Source organism: Bacillus rossius, chromosome 1, assembly GCF_032445375.1.
Source record: "Bacillus rossius redtenbacheri isolate Brsri chromosome 1, Brsri_v3, whole genome shotgun sequence".
Classification (NCBI taxonomy): Eukaryota; Metazoa; Arthropoda; class Insecta; order Phasmatodea; family Bacillidae; genus Bacillus; species Bacillus rossius.
Window position 1 is genome coordinate 194,696,667 of NC_086330.1, and position 11,782 is coordinate 194,708,448.

The following is an 11,782-nucleotide window of genomic DNA, read 5'->3' on the forward strand; positions in this document are numbered from 1 at the left end:
TAAAAATTATAAAAAAATTCAAATAATTAAATTAAATAAAGTTTTCTAAAAAACAAACTTTTACGACACGGAGCTCGGAGTCCGCGGTTCGAACCCGGTGAGGGCAAAAAAAAAAATGACGACTGATCCTTCCCCCGCGGTGGCTGCTGGCATACTGACTCCCACCACTTTATTTTCAAAGCATATATATCGTCACCTAGTATGACATCATGTCCGCCATCTTGTCTTCGAAGCTGGAAGCCATCATCATTGTATCGTCGGCGAGAGTGCGCTGATGACATGTTAGTTTTATTCTTATCCACTAGAGTGCAGTAATCAATTATTGCTGTGACACCCGCCATCTTGAAATTTAGACGCCATCTTGGAATCGTGTCATTATTTAGCTAGAAATTCGGGAAAAATCCCAAAATTCATTAAATAAATCACTCATAATTTACATATTGATTCGATCCGCTCCTGTCCTCGGTTCGATACCCGATCGATGCAATAATGTTTAATTTTATGTAAAAAAAATAACAATTTCAATAAACCATGTTCAACATTCGTAAAGAGACTCTAAATCCTCTACGACCATCATCCTATCAGACATAAAGACCACCATACTGGAAATGCGTAATTTTAATGCTAGAGATTCGGGAAAAAGTCCAAAATTCATTAAATAAATTTGTAATCTATATACTGATTGATTAGATCGACTAAGGTCCTTGGTTCGATCCCTGGCCGATACAAAACAAACTTAATATTTTAAAAAAGAAACAACATAAGTGCCAGGTTTGAGAAAATAAAAACACCGCAAGTTCTTTTAAAAAATACTTTATTACATAAATTCTACAAAACTACAAGTACAAAAAAATACACAGACAAATTACCAATGTTTCGTGGATCTTTCGATTCAAACAGTCTTCTTACTATACGGACTATGTCCTTTTCATGACTTTGAATGTCTATTCAGTTTATCAGGTCGACATATTGGTACACCGCAATTTTCACACAAAGACGAATTATCGACTTCATTAAAACGACAGTGATACATTACGTGTCGTTGTGCACTTTGAATATTTGCTAATGTTTTGTTACAAAATATACAGCTTGATTCCGATGAATGTACAGCCAGTCTATCACAATTCCTGAGGTGCCGTTTTAATCTTCCATAGAGTATAAACTTGCTTAAACACCTGTTGCACTGATATTTAATGCGTTCAGAGTTATTACTACAATTGTGTATTACATAATCCTGTAATTTCAAGTTTTTGATCTTCTCACAGTACGTGCAGTCGGGTGATGGAACACCGCTGGATGCTCCTTCCTTCATCAATGCCACTGGAACTGTTGACAACCATTGTAACACTGCTGACATGTTAACTTCTAAAACCTTTGAGGTCTGCTCTGCGGAAGATGTTGCACGTGTCGAAATCTCCTGCTGTGCTGAGAGAGCAGGTGTAGCTGTAGACGTCGTAATCGTGCTCTGCACTGATTTTGGTAGACCTTCGATCCAGGTTGGTGTAGATAGTAGTAATGATGCCATCGAGTTCTCAAAAATAGCTAGATACAGGTCTATTATGTTATACAAGTCTAACTATCCGATCCGTCCATCACCGCAGCCAGAGACGGACTGAAGTCCATATCACCAGGGTCTCACTTATATAGACTCATCAGCCGGTACAACACAAGAGTCAAAACAATAACCATGTACATTATACTCGCACTTAACTTTCTCGGAGCATTTTTTATAATGAAGATGTAAGCTATCAAGACGTGAAATTAGTTTTTTGCACTTATTGCATTGAAATTGTATTCTTTTAACATTATTAGAACAACTGCTTCTTTCATGTCTGCGAGCATTTGAGGTGATAGTAAATGATGCGTCATAGTATTTGCACTGACGCAATGTACGCTCTTCATTAGTTGAAGAATCCATTGCTGATGATGAAACTTCGGATGATGGTGGTATCACACCTGTTGAAATCTCCTCCAATGTTGACGTCGTCGTTGTTAACGAGATCTGCACCTTCTCCATCGTAGCTGTCGTCAAGGTTCCCGTAGTCTACGGATCAACCTCTTTCGAGTTCGACGTTAAAGACAGTAAAGATGCCATCGAGGTCTCAAGAACAGATAATTGACACGACTTATGCACCAGAAGAACCAAATTAGGCGATCCTTACACCGCCGACGTCAGTAACAAACTGAGCGACCTGCTGTCTAGGACTCGCTTATATACATACACCGTATGAAATAATAATACGCTAGTCAAATCAAGAACCATTTACAATAATACTAGAGTCAAATCTACAAATTAAAAAAGAGGATCATTTGATCGAAAAAAAAATTCGATATCTCCAATATACGCCCGCTCCAAGAGCTACAATTCGCGTCATCAGATCCATCTACATTTTGCTCCTATGCTTCAATTGACCATTAGCTTCAAGTGCTCCAACAGCTCCATCAGCTCCAACACGTAATGTACGCAATGTACGCGCAATACATGCAATTTACGTGCAATAAATGTAATGATCACACAGTTCACACAGGAAACGGAACGTACACATAGTACACACAGGAAACGGAATGTACACACAGTACACACAGGAAACGGAACGTATACACACAGTACACACAGGAAATGGAATGTATACACAGTACACACAGGAAACGATACGTACACACAGTACACACAGGAAACGAAACGTATACACACAGTACACACAGGAAACGGAACGTACACACAAAAAAAAACACAGGAAACGAAACGTATACACACAGTACACACACGAAACGAAATGTACACACAGTACACACAGGAAACGAAACGTATACACACAGTACAAACAGGAAACGGAATGATCACACATACAGTAGCGGAAACACACTGGCTTAGTTGGAAATCAGAATACAAGAAATAAAAACATTAAATTTTTACTTTCAATATTTAATTACTTCTCAACATTACACAAATACAAGTAAAATATGCCATTATTGTATGTAGCCAGCTTTCCTCAGTTCTTTTAGTATGAAGGATATTTCTTTGATGCAAGAATAGTTTCCTGCACAAAGCGAGCCATGTAGAAGTCTTAGCCGGTCAACCAATATGTTTGGATCTTTCCATGATGTGTAATCAATCTCTTCTACCACCATCTTACTTGCTTGTTTATTATAAATACTGTTAATATCACAATCGTCCCAGTGATCATAATAAGCATTATCAGATTTATTTATTATAACACAATGTTTCCATCGTTTCGGTCTCAGGACATCACCACATTCTTCGATCTTGTCAGCTCTAGGTGCTTCATCACAGTCTATGCCTTTTTCAACAGCCTCAGAGTCACTGTAACAATCACTGTAGAAGACATCCACTTCACCCAGATTACCGTATGAATTCGCTATCGATGAAGTCGAAGTGTCTTCATCGTCTTCATGCTTCTTTTTTAGGAGTCCATCATTTTTACAAAGAATGGAGGATCTACTGAATATAGGCTTGAATGTATTTTCACATTTCACGGTGTTGATACTTCCATTAGTTACAGTCTTCCCGGAGCCATTAGCATCCTTCAATTTATGTTCTTCCTCACGATCGGGTGAGCTAATACCATCACGCTTAGGACAAGGAAAATTATTGTCGTAATGCAGATCTCCCTTCATTAGTCTAGTAGATCCATCGGTGTCCTCTATGCCGTAAGTAGTCTTGACTTTACATGTTCTACCATGTCTTTTTAAGCTGTCAATTCGTGTTAACAACCTGCTACAACGATTACAGCTTAATATGTTGCGTAGTGGGTTTCTAGCACAGTCATTATTCTCATGACATCTAGCATTCCTTCTCATGGCAAAATCCTTGCCACAGTATCTACAGCGGCTTCCTTCCGATTCAGCTGCAGATAACAAACCACGATCCATTGTAGCTTCTGTGACTAATGTTAGATACAAACTGTCAGTTTTCTCCAATTGGAACCATTTCTTAAATAGAGTTGTTTAACTATTTCATCAGCGAGAGTTAAGTTATCTTATGCAAAGCAAATTGATGCAAGTAGTTCTGGCTGTCGTCAACAGATGTCACCACGTGTTGCTTGCAGGTAAATAATATCTATTTCATTAATGTGGGAAGCGGAACGCTCACTATCGATCGCAAAGGAAGGTTGGCTTCGATAGTCTCCAAAGAGAAAAAAGTTCGTCCTTCCTGCTAGTGTTTCTCAGATTTCTCACGGTCCGCCATCTTGGATTGCGACGTCACGGCGGCCATCTTGGGTGGGTGTGACCTTGACCTTTGACCGAAACCGCAGGAATGATCGCAAGCACATGGATTAACCATCAAAATATTGATAAGAATAATCAGGAGCACACGGAGAAAACCATCATAATTTTGGCAAGAATAATCAGGAGCACACGGAGAAAACCGCCACAAGTTTTCTTTGATATCAAAAAAATACAAAAAAAAATTAATAAAAAATTAAAAATAAAAACGAAAAAAAATTCAAGCATTCTGCTAGATTGTGAACTTCTCATTGATGTGTAAAGTTAGAGTTCTAGTACAAGCCAGAATGTTTGAATTTTTTTCGTTTTTATTTTTAATTTTTTATTAATTTTTTTTTGTATTTTTATGATATCAAAGAAAACTTGTGGCGGTTTTCTCCGTGTGCTCCTGATTATTCTTGCCAATATTATGATGGTTTTCTCCGTGTGCTCCTGATTATTCTTATCAATATTTTGATGGTTAATCCATGTGCTTGCGATCATTCCTGCGGTTTCGGTCAAATGTCAAGGTCGCACCCATCCAAGATGGCCGCCGTGACGTCGCAATATAAGATGGCGGACCGTGAGAAATCTGAGAAGCACTAGCAGGAAGGACGAACATTTTTCTCCTTGGAGACTATCGAAGCCAACCTTCCTTTGCGATCGATAGTGAGCGTTCCGCTTCCCACATTAATGAAATAGATATTATTTACCTGCAAGCAACACGTGGCGACATCTGTTGACGACAGCCAGAACTACTTGCATCAATTTGCTTTGCATTAGATAACTTAACTCTCGCTGATGAAATATTTAAACAACTCTATTTAAGAAATGGTTCCAATTGGAGAAAACTGACAGTTTGTATCTAACATTAGTCACAGAAGCTACCATGGATCATGGTTTGTTATCTGCAGCTGAATCGGAAGGAAGCCGCTGTGATACTGTGGCAAGGATTTTGCCATGAGAAGGAATGCAAGACGTTATAAGAAGAATGATTGTGCTAGAAACCCACTACGCAACATGTTAAGCTGTAATCGTTGTAGCAGGTTGTTAACACGAATTGACAGCTTAAAAAGACATGGTAGAACATGTAAAGACAAGACTACTTACGGCATAGAGGACACCGATGGATCCACTAGACTAAAGAAGAGTGATGTGCATTATGACAATAATTTTCCTTGTCCTGAGCGTGATGGTATTAGCTCACCCGACCGTGAGAAAGAACATAAATTGAAGGATGCTAATGGCTTCGGGAAGACTGTAACTAATGGAAGTATCAACACCGTGAAAAGTGAGAATACATTCAAGCCTATATTCAGTAGATCCTCCATTCTTTGTAAAAATGATGGACACCTTAAAAGGAAGCATGAAGACGATGAAGACACTTCGACATCATCGATAGCGAATTCATACGGTAATCTGGGTGAAGTGGATGTCTTCTACAGTGATTGTTACAGTGACTCTGAGGCTGTTGAAAAAGGCATAGACTGTGATGAAGCACCTAGAGCTGACAAGATCGAAGAATGTGGCGATGTCCTGAGACCGAAACGATGGAAACGTCGTGTTATAATAAATAAATCTGATAATGCTTATTATGATCACTGGGACGATTGTGATATTAACAGTATTAATAATAAACAAGCAAGTAAGATGGTGGTACAAGAGATTGATTACACATCATGGAAAGAACCAAACATATTGGTTGACCGGCTAAGAATTCTACATGGCTCGCTTTGTGCAGGAAACTATTCTTGCATCAAAGAAATATCCTTCATACTCAAAGAACTAAGGAAAGCTGGCTACATACAATAATGGCATCTTTTACTTGTATTTGTGTAATGTTGAGAAGTAATTAAATATTGAAAGTAAAAATTTAATGTTTTATTTCTTGTATTCTGATTACCAACTAAGCCAATGTGTTTCTGCTACTGTATGTGTGATCATTCCGTTTCCTGTGTGTACTGTGTGTATACGTTTCGTTTCCTGTGTGTACTGTGTGTATGTTTCGTTTGCTGTGTGAACTGTGTGTACGTTCTGTTTCCTGTGTGTACTGTGTGTACGTTCCGTTTCCTGTGTGTACTGTGTGTATACGTTTCGTTTCCTGTGTGTACTGTGTGTATGTTCCGTTTCCTGTGTGTATTGTGTGTATACATTCCGTTTCCTGTGTGTACTGTGTGTACGTTCCGTTTCCTGTGTGTACTGTGTGTACGTTCCGTTTCCTGTGTGTACTGTGTGTACGTTCCGTTTCCTGTGTGTACTATGTGTACGTTCCGTTTCCTGTGTGTACTGTGTGATCATTACATTTATTGCACGTAAATTGCATGTATTGCACGTATATTGCGTACATTACGTGTTGGAGCTGATGGAGCTGTTGGAGCACTTGAAGCTAATGGTCAATTGAAGCATAGGAGCAAAATGTAGATGGATCTGATGACGCGAATTGTAGCTCTTGGAGCGGGCGTATATTGGAGATATCGAATTTTTTTTTTCGATCAAATGTTCCTCTTTTTTAATTTGTAGATTTGACTCTAGTATTATTGTAAATGGTTCTTGATTTGACTAGCGTATTATTATTTCATACGGTGTATGTATATAAGCGAGTCCTAGACAGCAGGTAGCTCAGTTTGTTACTGACGTCGGCGGTGTAAGGATTGCCTAGTTTGTTTCTTCTAGTGCATAAGTCGTGTCAATTATCTGTTCTTGAGACCTCGATGGCATCTTTACCGCCTTTAACGTCGAACTCGATGGAGTTTGATCCGTCGACTACGGGAACCTTGACGACAGCTACGATGGAGAAGGTGCAGATCCCGTTAACAACGACGACGTCAACATTGGAGGAGATTTCAACAGGTGTGATACCACCATCATCCGAAGTTTCATCATCAGCAATGGATTTTTCAACTAATGAAGAGTGTACATTGCGTCAGTGCAAATACTATAACGCATCATTTACTATCACCTCAAATGCTCGCAGACATGAAAGAAGCAGTTGTTCTAATAATGTTAAAAGAATACAATTTCAGTGCAATAAGTGCAAAAAACTAATTTCACGTCTTGATAGCTTACATCTTCATTATAAAAAATGCTCCGAGAAAGTTAAGTGCGAGTATAATGTACATGGTTATTGTTATGACTCTTGTGTTGTACCGGCTGATGAGTCTATATAAGTGAGACCCTGGTGATATGGACTTCAGTCCGTCTCTGGCTGCGGTGATGGACGGATCGGATAGTTAGACTTGTATAACATAATAGACCTGTATCTAGCTATTCTTGAGAACTCGATGGCATCATTACCACTATATACACCAACCTGGATCGAAGGTCTACCATCATCAGTGAAAAGCACGATGACAACGACGTCTACAGCTACACCTGCTCTCTCAGCACAGCAGGAGATTTCGACACGTGCAATATCTTCCACAGATCAGACCTCAAAGGCTTCAGAAGTTAACATGTCAGCAGTGTTACAATGGTTGTCAACAGTTCCAGTGGCATTGATGAAGGAAGGAGCATCCAGCGGTGTTCCATCACCCGACTGCACGTACTGTGAGAAGATCAAAAACTTGAAATTACAGGATTATGTAATACACAATTGTAGTAATAACTCTGAACGCATTAAATTTCAGTGCAACAGGTGTTTAAGCAAGTTTATACTCTATGGAAGATTAAAACGGCACCTCAGGAATTGTGATAGACTGGCTGTACATTCATCGGAATCAAGCTGTATATTTTGTAACAAAACATTAGCAAATATTCAAAGTGCACAATGACACGAAATGTATCACTGTCCTTTTAATGAGGTCTATAATTGGTCTTTATGTGAAAATTGTGGTGTACCAATATGTCGACCTGATAAACTGAATAGACATTTAAAGTCATGTAAAGGACTTAGTCCGTATAGTAAGAAAACTTTTTGAATCGAGAGATCCACGAAACTTTGTTAATTTGTCTGTGTATTTTTTGTACTTGTAGTTTTGTAGAATTTATGTAATAAAAGTATTTTTTAAAAGAACTTGCGGTGTTTTTATTTTCTCAAACCTGGCACTTAAGTGGTACTTTTTAAAATATTAAGGTTGTTTTGTATCGGCCATGGATCGAACCAAGGACCTAAGTCGATCTGATCAATCAGTATATAGATTAAAAATTAATTTAATGAATTTTGGACTTTTTCCCGAATCTCTAGCATTAAAATTACGCATTTCCAATATGGTGGTCTTGATGTCTGATAGGATGATGGTCGTAGAGGATTTAAAGTCTCTTTACGAATTTTGAACATGGTTTATTGAAATTATTATTATTTTTACATAAAATTAAACATTATTGCATCGATCGGGTATCGAACCGAGGACAGGAGTGGATCGAATCAATATGTAAATTAATGAGTGATTTATTTAATTAATTTTGGAATTTTTCCCGAATTTCTAGCTAAATAATGACACGATTCCAAGATGGCGTCCAAATTTCAAGATGGCGGGTGTCACAGCAATAATTGATTACTGCGCTCTAGTGGATAAGAATAAAACTAACATGTCATCAGCGCACTCTCGCCGACGATACAATGATGATGGCTTCCAGCTTCGAAGACAAGATGGCGGACATGATGTCATACTAGGTGACGATATATATGCTTTGAAAATAAAGTGGTGGGAGTCAGTATGCCAGCAGCCACCGCGGGGGAAGGATCAGTCGTCATTTTTATTTTTTTGCCCTCACCGGGTTCGAACCGCGGACTCCGAGCTCCGTGTCGTAAATGTTTGTGTTTTATAAAAACTTTATTAAATTTAATTATTTGAATTTTTTTATAATTTTTAAATTTTTTTTCGTTAAAATCGGATAATAAATAAAGATTTTAAATATGGCGACCGTAACGGAAATTGCAACGGTGACGTTATCATCCAATATGGCGGAACACACAACGTCGGAATGTTCGAGAACATAAAATGACGTCACCCAAATTGGCGTATTCAAAATGGCCGCCGTGATATACTTGTCCCGTTACAATGTGTCCCGTTACGCGGTGTCCCGTTAAACTCCTCCAAGATGGCCGCCGTGACGTCAGAGATGGACGTGACGTCAGAGATGTAGCTCGGCTCTCGGCTCCACACCCAGAACCCAGTCCCCGGAGCCCCTATTATATACTACTTGATTCTCATTTCAGTTTCTTGCATACAGAGTTCAAAGTAAAAATAAAAGGATAGTCTAATAAATTACAATTTGGAAAACTAAAATGTTACAAAAAAAAAAACTAGCAACGTGATACGAACCTTTGCCCTTTCATAAAGCAGAACCAAGCTTTAATTATCAGCTAATTCACTGAACACATACATATTATTAGGAGAAAAATATAAATAACTTACTGAATGTGGGGAGGAATTTATATACAGATAATTTTTATACCACAATCAATGCAATTTATAACGCTTTCACAAAACCACTTACTGCTACACAACACTTTGTTGCACAAAACGTTTCGTTTTCCGCATTTTCCTACACAAATATTGACTTCGTTCGTATTAGGCCTTACTCTGGTTAAAAACACGAGATTTTCTATCTACATTAACGTACATTCTTAAGTGACATTTTAAAAAATCTGTGAATAAACAACAAACAAATATGCCGAATTATAATCTTTCGTTACGTTCTTCGTGTTTTTATTTCTAAATACAGAAGAAACGTAATTGCGGCATACAAATAAACGATAGTAACCAAAACATACAAAACAATTAAAGGGTCACAACATTTTTTGTAAGTAAAAATGCTTTATTGGTTAAAATGAATTTTTTAATTTGTGTAAATACATACTTTAAAAATGTACTCACCCTCGTTTGTAATGTTGCGCAAACTGCGGGCACTTCCTTTTCTTTCTATGGGCACTCAAGCGAAGCTTACTTTTATTAAGCTGGGTTTACGATTGATTTCCTTAAGAATTATAACTTAACATCGAGCACACAATTAAGTCAAAACTACATTTTCCAGTTTATGATTGACATAGAAGTCGTTAATTCTAACCAATCACAGCACAAAACACATGGTCGGCCATTGTTCGAAACGGAGAAGCAGGTTTGAAATAGGTTATTGACAAATGGGATATCTATTTTTCGAAATGTATGATGTTTAAAAATTACAAATATACGAATTCTAACCCAAAATACTGCCTCGCTCGGTCCAATAATAAGACATAAACTTCCGGTTGAAAGGTTTCCGTTTGTTGTGATTGGTCGCTTCCCTTAAGTCTTAACGAAAAATATAAAATATAACCATTTCTGTCAAGTCTTAAGTCATCATATGGTTCGCACACGACCCGTCAAAATTCACACACGACAATCATAAACCATTCCACTAGTTTACATAGAGTCATATGGTAAGTACACGACTAAGTCTTAAGTCTTAATTCTTAATTTTCAATCGTAAACCCACCTTTACCCATTTCTTCCGTACAACTTTATCTCAATGTTTAGAACTTGTGGATTTTATAGAAGCAGAATAAGTTGGCAACAGGGATCAGCGCGACCATCGCCGAGCGCGGGCGTAACAGTTCCAGCGGTTGCTGCTGTGAGGCGCCACCAGACGGAGGGAACAAGACTCGTAAAAATACTTTTCGAAAATAAAGAATTACGGACGTAAAATTGCATTGAATTAAAAAAAAATTGGTTTAAAATTAATAAAAATTAATAATATAGAACAATATAATGCTGAATTGTACGTAATTTCTCAACGAGCGTGTATTTTCTTACATACCTACCTAAATGTTGTATTGCAGGTTTTAATTGGATAAAATTCGTTTAAAATTCAGCGATCAGGCTTTTTTTTACTTTGATTAATATAGAGCTCTAGATAATATTTTATTACACAATTTAAAAATGACATTTTTGTATAATTTTTATTTTGTGTTTTATATCCTTTATTTATTCATAACGTTATTTTAATTTTTTTTCCTAAAACTATGCATTGTTTTAACTACTGCTGTACACACAAACCTCTGTAATTACATTATAAAGTTGGCAAAACAATCCGCAAAGGATTATGATGAGTAGTTCAGATTTTATTCTTGATTTTCGATTCCAGTCATTCCCATGCTATTTTGCCTTTCCATTCCCCTTAAGTACATACCTCAACTGGGATAGTTTAGATATATTTGTATTTTTTTTTACTGGTTTATGTATTTGTAGTAAATGAAACTTTTTATAATTGAATGTAGGGTTGATATATATATATTTTTTTCTGAATATACCTGACATCTTTTTTATTACTTAATTTATATCCCATACAGCACACAATGTTTCAGTAACATGTCTGTGATATTGCAGTAACATTACTATGTTTCGAATAGATTACATTTCATCTGTCATGTTTCTGGAATATTTCATAAACATTTCATTGGACACATAGTACTCATGTCTATAAGTGAAGTTTCAGATACATTTCAGCAAGATTCGTTTGGCAATATTACATTGTGGTTGATTCTGAAATGTATCTGAGACATTATATTGAAACTTCCCATCATGCTTGTTGGCACTGAAGTTTAGAAATCTTTGTCTTTGTGTATTATTTCTTA